Source organism: Mustela lutreola, chromosome 14 (genome assembly GCF_030435805.1).
Source record: "Mustela lutreola isolate mMusLut2 chromosome 14, mMusLut2.pri, whole genome shotgun sequence".
NCBI classification, from domain to species: domain Eukaryota; kingdom Metazoa; phylum Chordata; class Mammalia; order Carnivora; family Mustelidae; genus Mustela; species Mustela lutreola.
The window spans coordinates 49,536,768-49,545,639 of record NC_081303.1 but is presented as its reverse complement, the minus strand read 5'-3'; the positions used below and the strand labels follow the sequence as shown (position 1 = coordinate 49,545,639).

At 41.7% G+C, this 8,872-nt stretch overlaps 1 pseudogene; it reads left to right on the top strand.

The window, feature by feature from the left end:
* Positions 1-2,184: 2,184 nt before the first annotated feature.
* Positions 2,185-7,148, top strand: LOC131814458 (small ribosomal subunit protein uS10-like; annotated as a pseudogene).
* The last annotated feature ends 1,724 nt before the right edge of the window (positions 7,149-8,872 follow it).

Here is an 8,872-nt window from a genome sequence, read left to right as displayed (position 1 = left end):
GAAAATTTTCTTCTCCCACTCTCCTTCACCCATTTTGCCCATCCCCTCTAACATCCACTGCTTTGTTCTCTGTATTTATGGGTCTCCCCTCTGGCAACGTCCAGTTTGTTTTCTGTATTTATGGATGTTTTTCATTTTTAAAATTTTTAAAAGATTTTAACTAATCTCTACACACAATGGTAGGACTTGAACTTACAATCGCAATATTGAAAGTTGTGTGCTCTACTGACTGAGCCAGTCACATGCCCCTTGTGTGTGTTTTTAGTCATTTAATCTGGTCCCTGCTATTTCCAAGTTTAGAAGTGGAAGTCTCCCTAAAAGTGCTTAAGTACTTTGTCCTTCCATTTGAACAGGTGCAAAAAATAGTAATATAGCATTAATGTGTGATTAGTATGATGATCTTGAGATGTCAGCACCAGCAAAATTTCTTTGGATTATATTATATTGTAAAGCTAGTAAATGTGTAAATCTGTGAGGGTGTATTATATGCCCTTCTAGGTCAAAGCAAATAGCATCGGATGATCCTAACAAACTGATACTGATTTTTTAAAAATCTTTTGCAAGATCAATACATGCATATATACCAGGCAATATACCATTTCTAGAACAATAGCTGTTTGAAATCATTTTCTGATACATTTTATGACCCACAGTCATTCTCCAGGATCACAAGCTAAATGAGGTACTTGAATGGGGGATATTTTAGATATCAACATCCTTGCACATACCAAGCTAGGAAGCAAGACTCAACAAATACCAAAAAAACCTTACTATTGTGTTGGCCACATTTTCTGATCATAATGAGATACAATTAGAAATCAATAATAAAAATATAACTTTTAGGGGTGCCTGGGTGGCTCTGTTGGTTAAGCACCTGACTCTTGATTTTGGCTCAGGTCATGATCTAAGGGTCATGGGACTGAGCCTTGCCTTAGTCTCTGTGCTCAGTGAAGAGTCTCCCTGAGGTTCTCTTTCCTTCTCCCTCTGCCGCCACCCCCTGCCCCACTCTTTCTCTCTCTCTCTCTCAAATAAATAAATAAAGATTTTAAAGAAGTTTTATTTTTTTTTAAAGATTTTATTCATTTATTTGACACACAGGGAGAGATCACAAGTAGGCAGAGAGGCAGGCAGAGAGAGGAGGGGGAAGCAGGATCCCTGCTGAGCAGACAGCCCAATGCAGGGCTTGATCCCAGAACCCTGAGACCATGACCTGAGCTGAAGGCAGAGGCTTAACCCACTGAGCCACCCAGAGCCCCCCTATAATTATTATTTTAAAAAATATTTTATTTATTTACCCAACAGAGAGAGGGAGCATGGGTAGGCAGAGTGGTAGGCAGAGGAAGAGGGAGAAGCAGGCTCCCCACTGAGCAGAGACCCTGATGTGGGGCTCAATCCCAGGACCCTGGATCACCACCCAAGCCTGACTGAGCCACTTGGGTGTCCCAAAAACACAAGTTTTAAATGCACACATTTGGAGAACTTAAAACACATCTCTACAGATTTCTGTGGAAAGAACAAAGTACATAGCTGGAATTAATAATTCAAGATAGTGAGTATTGTTTAATACATATGTAATCATATATTGTAATCATATATGTAATGTATATAATTATGTAATCATATATTGCATTCGTGTGTATATATTTGCAGGTATATATAAAAATTATTTGGAAATATACCTCTAAAATTTAACACTGGGCATTTGTATTGGGGGAGTATAAAACCATGTAGGTGGGATAGGTCGTAGGATGGAAACATCACTGACTACCATTTCACATGTTTCATCTTTGATTTCCGATGAAGGCTTTAGATGACTGCAGTCCTTGCTGACATTTTAAATGCAGCCCCAAGTGAGACCCTGAGCTAAAACCACTCACCTAAGCTACTCCCAGATTCTACAGAGACTACTTAAAGATAATAAATGTTTATAGCATTCGGCTGTCAAGTTAGTAATTTGTTACACAATAACTAGTACGCTAGTCCTCACAAAGATTTTGGTTGAATTTCTGTTGCCTGTGTGGTTAGAAAAGTTTTAAGTAGAAATTTGACAACTGAAGAAGCAAATACTTTTTCAGGAAGAGCGTATTTCCGCTGCCCTGCTTCGCTCTTTAGCTCAGGCCTGTAGTGCTGGCAGGATGGGCAAGTGTCACCGTCTCGTACTAATAGGAAGTTCTGCAGCTACTGATGAGATCAGAAGCACATGATGAAGAGTGTAAGAAAGCCCATTTGGGCACAGTCCTGAAGGCCAACCCTTTTGGAAGCACTTCGCAGGCAAAAGGAATTATGCTGGAAAAAGTAGGGGTTGAAGCCAAGCAGCCAAATTCTGCCATCAGGAAGTGTGTCATGGTCCAGCTGATCAAGAATGGAAAAAAAAAAAATCACAGGTTTTTTTTTTTTTTAAAGATTTTATTTATTTCACAGACAGAGATCACAGGTAGGCAGAGAGGCAGGCAGAGAGAGAGAGAAGAGGAAGCAGGCTCCCCATTGAGCAGAAAGCCTGATGCGGGGCTTGATCCCAGGACCCTGGGATCATGACCTGAGCTGAAGGCAGAGTCTTGAACCCACTGAGCCACCCAGGTGCCCCCAAATCACAGTTTTTGTACCCAGTGATGGTTGTTTGAATTTTATTGAGAAAAATAATGAGGTTCTGGTTGCTAGATTTGGTTGTAAAGGTCATGCTGTTGGTGACATTCCTGGAGTTTGCTTTAAGGTTGTCAAAGTAGCCACTCTCTCTCCTTTGGCATTACAAAAGGGCAGGAAGGAAAGATCAAGATTGTAAGTTTTGATGGTGAAAACATCCAATAATAAATATTCATAAACCAAAAAAAAAAAAAAGGAAGTGTTTAGTTTTAACCCAGGTCTCAAAGAATTTCTGAGGGTAAATTTCAAGGTAAGTAATAGTTCACACTGAGAATCACAAAACACCTACAAGCAAAAGATATCATGAGTGAGAGCCAGAAAACCAATAAGCAGCAGAAGCAGACATGCAAAGACTCCATATACTGAATTTTTATCAATGAAATAATCTTAAATGATTACGTTTAATATGCTTCAAGAAATAAAAGCAGGAAAAAGAAACTATGAGCAGGAAAAGAAACCATAATGAACAACCAAGTAGATTTTATTAAAGAACAGAGTAGAACTTGCTATAAATAAAAAATACATCATATTATTAAATAGTCAAGGACTGATTAACTAGTAGATTAGACACAATTGAAAAGAGGACCAGGCCAATAAAAAATAGATCCAAAGAATTTATCCAGAATGCTATCCATGGATTCAAAGATAGAAAATATGAATGAAGGGTTAAGAGAAATGGAAGACAGAATGAAAAAGTCAAACCTATAGCTCAGTGGAGTTCCAGAAGAAGATAAGGGAGAGATTGGGGATGAAGAAATATTTGGAGATAAAATGACTAGGAATTTTTCAGGGTTGTTGAGAGAGATTAATCCTTAGATCCAGAAAGCCCAACAAAGTCTCAAAGGAATAAATAAGATGAAATTTAACAGAAACATATCACAATTGAACTACAAATCAAAAAAGAACAAGAAATGATGTTAAAAAGTAGAGTAAGGGATGCCTGGGTGGCTCAGTTGGTTAAGCGTCTGCCTTCAGCTCAGATCATGATCCAGGGTCTTGGGATCAAGTCCTACATCATTGGACTCCTTGCTCAGTGGGGAGTCTGCTTCTCCCTCTACCTTCCTCTGCCCTGCTTGTGTGCTTTTCTCTCTGGCAAATAAATATATAAAATCTTTTAAAAAAAATTAAAAAGTGGAGTAAGGTTAAAGAAAGCATATGAGAGGAAATAATACAAATAAGAAAAAAAATTAATGAAATAGAGATAAAATGATGCCACAGAGGGATCTCTAAAAACAAAGCAGGTGTTAAAATAGACAAAGTTATAACAAGATATATAATAAATAAGATTACAGGGGCACCTGGGTGGCTCAGTTGTTAAGCATCTGCCTTCAGCTCAGGTCATCATCTCGGGGTCCCGGGATTCAGTGCAGCATTGGGTCCCGGCTTCTCCGGAAGCCTGCTTCTTGCTCTGCCATTCCCCCTGCTTGTGTTCCCTCTCCGGTTCTCTCTCTCTCTGTCAAAGAAATAAATAAAATCTTTAAAATAATAAATAAATAAATAAGACTACACATGGTTCTTTCTTCAAGATTTTATTTATTTATTTGACAACGATCATAAGTAGGCAGAGAGGCAGGCAGAGAGAGAGGGGGAAGAAGGCTCCCTGCTGAGCAGAGGCTACTGGGAGGTCTCTAGGGGGTCCAGATCATGACCTGGGCCAAAAGCAGCGGCTTAACCCACTGAGCCACCCAGGCGCCCCTACATAGGGCTCTTTGAGGAAGATGCCATAGCAGCATAAGTGGAGGTTTAGAGCAGCCTATCCTGCTCCTGACTCGCCGCAGCTAGCTTGCACAGAGGAACAAGTCAGTTAGGAAGCCAGGCTGCTTTAAAGACTCTGGAAAGGCGTCTAAAGACGCCTGCTTAGTTGGTTAAGCATCTGCCATCCGCTTGCGCTGTGATCCCAGGGTCTTGGGATAGAGCCCCACATTGGCTCCCTGCTCAGCAAAGAGCCTGTTTCTCCCTTTGCCTGCTGCTCTGCCTAATTGTGCACTCGCTCGACCTCTCTGTTAAATAAATAAATAGATAAATAAATAAGTAAAATCTTCAAAAAAGAGACAAAGAAAGAAACACACTGGATAGACACTCGTGGATTCAGAGATGGTAATTCATCAAATTAGAATTACTCTAAGCAGCTGCAACGTAAAATCTTGGGAGAAAGTATGTGCTGACTTGTTCAGAGGCTCAAAGGAAAAGAATCTCAAAGCGAAAGACCAGTTTGGATGCTTATCAAGACTCTGAGAATCACTATAAGAAAAGCTTCTGTTGGTGAAGGTTCTAAGATTCAGGTTCGTTTTCAGATGAGGATCCACAGGCGACTCATTGATTTGCACAGTTGTTCTGAGATGGGGTGTGTGTGTGTTTAAAGATTTTTATTTATTTATTTGACAGAGAGAAAGAGAGACAGCGAGAGAGGGAACACAAGCAGGGGGAGTGGGAGAGGGAGAAGCAGACCTCCTGCAGAGCACAGAGCCCAATGTGGGGCTCTATCCAAGGACCCTGAGATTATGACCCAGTGGATGCTTAAGGACTGAGCCACACAGGCGCCCCCCCTTCTGAGATTGTTAAGCAGATGACTTCCATCAGTATTGAGTCAGAAGCTGAGGCTGAAGTCACCAATGTAGATGCTTCAATCAACCTTTTAATAAATACATTATCAATTGTTAAAAAAAAAAAAGATTGGGGTGCCTGGATGGCTCAGTGGGTTAAAGCCTCTGCCTTCGACTCAGGTCATGGTCCTAGGGTCCCAGAATCGAGCCCCACATCCGGCTCTCTGCTCAGCAGGGAGCCTGCTTCCTTCTCTCTATCTGCCTGCCTCTCTGCCTACTTGTGATCTCTGTCTGTCAAATAAATAAATAAAATCTTAAAAAAAAAAAAAAAGATTACATATGAATAATACCAGGAATGGGAAGGGGAACATAATTCTCTTAAAGTCTTTAAACATTATAAGGGCGCCTGGGTGGCTCAATGGGTTAAAGCCTCTGCCTTAGGCTCGGGTCATGATTCCAGGGTCCCGGGATAGAGCCCCACATCGGTCTCTCTGCTCAGCAGGGAGCCTGCTTCCTCCTCTCTCTCTGCCTGCTTCTCTGCCTACTTGTGATTTCTGTCTGTCAAATAAATAAGTAAAATCTTAAAAAAAAAAAGTCTTTAAACATTATAGAAACTATTAAGAACTTTATGTCAATAAATCAGTAAACTTAAGCGAAATGGAGTGTAATAGAATATACTTGGCTTCACGTAAGAGAATACCTGTTTGATAGTTTTTTGAGCAATAAGACATTTATTTATTTATTTATTTATAATAAATTTTATTTATTTTTGTTTGACTGACAGATCACAAGTAGGCAGAGAGGCAGGCAGACGGGGGTGGGGGTGAAGCAGGCTCCCTGCTGAGCAGAGAGCCCAATGCGGGACTTGATCCCAGGAACCTGAGACCATGACCTGAGCTAAAGGCAGAGGCTTAACCCACTGGGCCACCCAGGCGCCCCAGAGCAATAAGACATTTAATTAAAATATAGACAGATCTGGGCAGACAGACAAATGCTTTCATGTAGGTTTGGAACTAATTATTTTTCATACAACTTTTTCTTTTTTACTTTATTTTTTTTTTAAGATTTTATTCATTTATTTGAGAGAGAGAGCGACAAAGAGGGCATAAACAGGTGGAGAGGCAGAGGGAGAGGGAGAAGCAGGCTCCCCGACGAGCAGAGAGCCCGATGGAGGGCTTGATTCCAGAACCCTGAGATCATGACCTGAGCTGCAGGCAGACGCTCAACCATCTGAGCCACCCAGGCGCCCCAACTTTTTTTTTTTTTTTAGTAAAATATTATATAAAGAAAAGTGCACAGATCAAGTATATATCTTAATATAGTTTTTTCAGAAAGTGAACACATCCAAGTACCCATCACCCAGATCAAAATAGGGGACATTTCTATAAAACAGAAGCCTCCCGTGGCAGTAATTATTTAAAGCTTAACCCTCAAAAGTTCTTTCAGTCCATGTGGATTCAACTGCCTTGTATTTTTTTTTAAGATTTTATTTATTTATTTGACAGAGATCACAAGTAGGTAGAGAGGCAGGCAGAGAGAGAGGAAGGGAAGCAGGCTCCCTGCCAAGCAGAGTCCTCGATCCCAGGACTCTGGGATCATGACCTGAGCCGAAAGTGGAGGCTTTAACCCACTGAGCCACCCAGGGGCCTCTGGCTTGTATATTAAAAGCACACACATTTTCCTGCCCCTGCCAAATCCTAACAGAACTACGAACTGAAATGTTCGTTGGCCCCTAAAATTCACATTCTGGCCTCAGCTATGCCTGCTAACTGCGTTCTCTAGATCCACCAGTGTGCATGGAGGTTCCCGGGAGGTCTGCGCGTGTGGACTGAGACCAGGGCCACAGTGGAAGTCTGGGGATGCGGCAGTCGCCTACACCCTGAGGCCACTGAGGCCACTGAGGCCACTGAGGCCACTGCAGCAGCTTTGCCGAAGGGTCTTGCTAGGGACCACATCTTTGCTTAAGGTCCCATGTGTGCAGCCTTGCTCTATAGAAGTATAAGCTGTAATATCCTGACGTAAGCTGTAGTCACCTGGCAAGATCAGAACAGGAGGCGCCTTATGACTTCAAGACTCTTACAGAAGTTAAAAGTTTTATCTGTACAACTCAGAACTTACCTGGCTTTAAGATAACCTCTTAAATTGTCCCAGTCAAAACCTACTAAGTACACTCTAAAGTCTAAAGCTCAAAGATACTTACTCCACTTCACAAATGTCTCTTCTGTAGAAATTTTGTCACCCAGAAATTAAATCCCTATTTATTTCCCAATGTTCACACCCAGCATTTCAGATGTTGGGGTCTTTTGAAGTAATGTCAGTCTGTTTATTCCAGAGGCAAGGCCTGCCCCTGCATCTCTTATAGTATGGAACACAATAAAAATCAGAAGATTCTACTCTTTCCCAGCAAGGCAGCTTCCTAGATGAAGGGATTCCCAAACTTATCACTTAGGTACCCTCCTTCCACGGAAGCTAAGAGTGAAGGAGAAGAGAGAGGCCAGGAAAATTATCCTAGTGAACCTCTCCTCACAGTGAAGGAACACCAAGTGATGGAGAAAAGTACTCTCCCCAAACCAATTGGTTCAAAGTATCAGAAAACCATGTATTGGGGTGCCTGGGTGGCTCAGTTGTTAAGCCTTTGCCTTCAGCTCAGGTCATGATCCCAGGGTTCTGGGATCAAGCCCCTCATTGGGCTCTCTGCTTAGCAGAGAGCCTGCTTCCCTTCCTCTCTCTCTGCCTGCCCCTCTGCCTACTTCTGATCTCTGTCTGTAAAATAAATAAAAAATAAAATCTTAAAAAAAACCCAAAAACAAAAAACCATGCATTGGAAGTGAGGAGTCAATTTCATCTTAGCAGGACAAAATTCCTCTAGGAGAATGTGTACCAGACCCAGGGAAGGGAGTCAGGACTTACGCACCTGACTTGCCAAATGCTAGAGCTCTGACAAGGTGCTCAGAAAATCTAGAAGCAAGCAGTAATGGAGGCAAGGAAATTCCACGCTTCCTACTGTCTGAAAATAGCTGGGTCTTTATTAGGATATAAGAAGTCATGTTCTTTACAGAAAGGGAGCAAAAGGTCATAAAGAGGAAACAAAGGAGATGAAAGGACAGAACATGAAATACAAAGCCACAAGAGAGATGAAAAGGGAGTTGTGTAAGATACGGGAGAGCTACAGGAAGTCTATGCATTAATATACAACAAAAAGAGGCAAAGAACTCACATTATAGACAATGCAATAATAAATATGAGAAAGTACCTTAAAATGTGGAGGAAAAGGAGAAAGGATGAAATAATAAGAGAAAAGATGATAGCAATAGAGGACAAAGAACAGACTGATTAAAAAAAAAAAGTTTTATTTATTTAAGTAATCTCTACACCCAACATGGGGCTCCAACTCATGACCCTAAGGTCAAGAGTCACATGCTATCCAGACTGAGCCAGCCAGGCAACCTAACAAAGAACAGGTTTAAATCAAGGATTACTGCTGTTCTGGGGCGCCTGGCTGGCTCAGCTGGTGGAGCATGTGATTCTTGTTCTCAGGGGGTATGAGTTCGAGCCCCACACTGGGTATAGAGATTACTTAAAATAAAATCTTAGGGCGCCTGGGTGGCTCAGTGGGTTAAGCCGCTGCCTTCGGCTCAGGTCATGATCTCGGAGTCCTGGGATCGAGTCCCGCATCGGGCTCTCTGCTC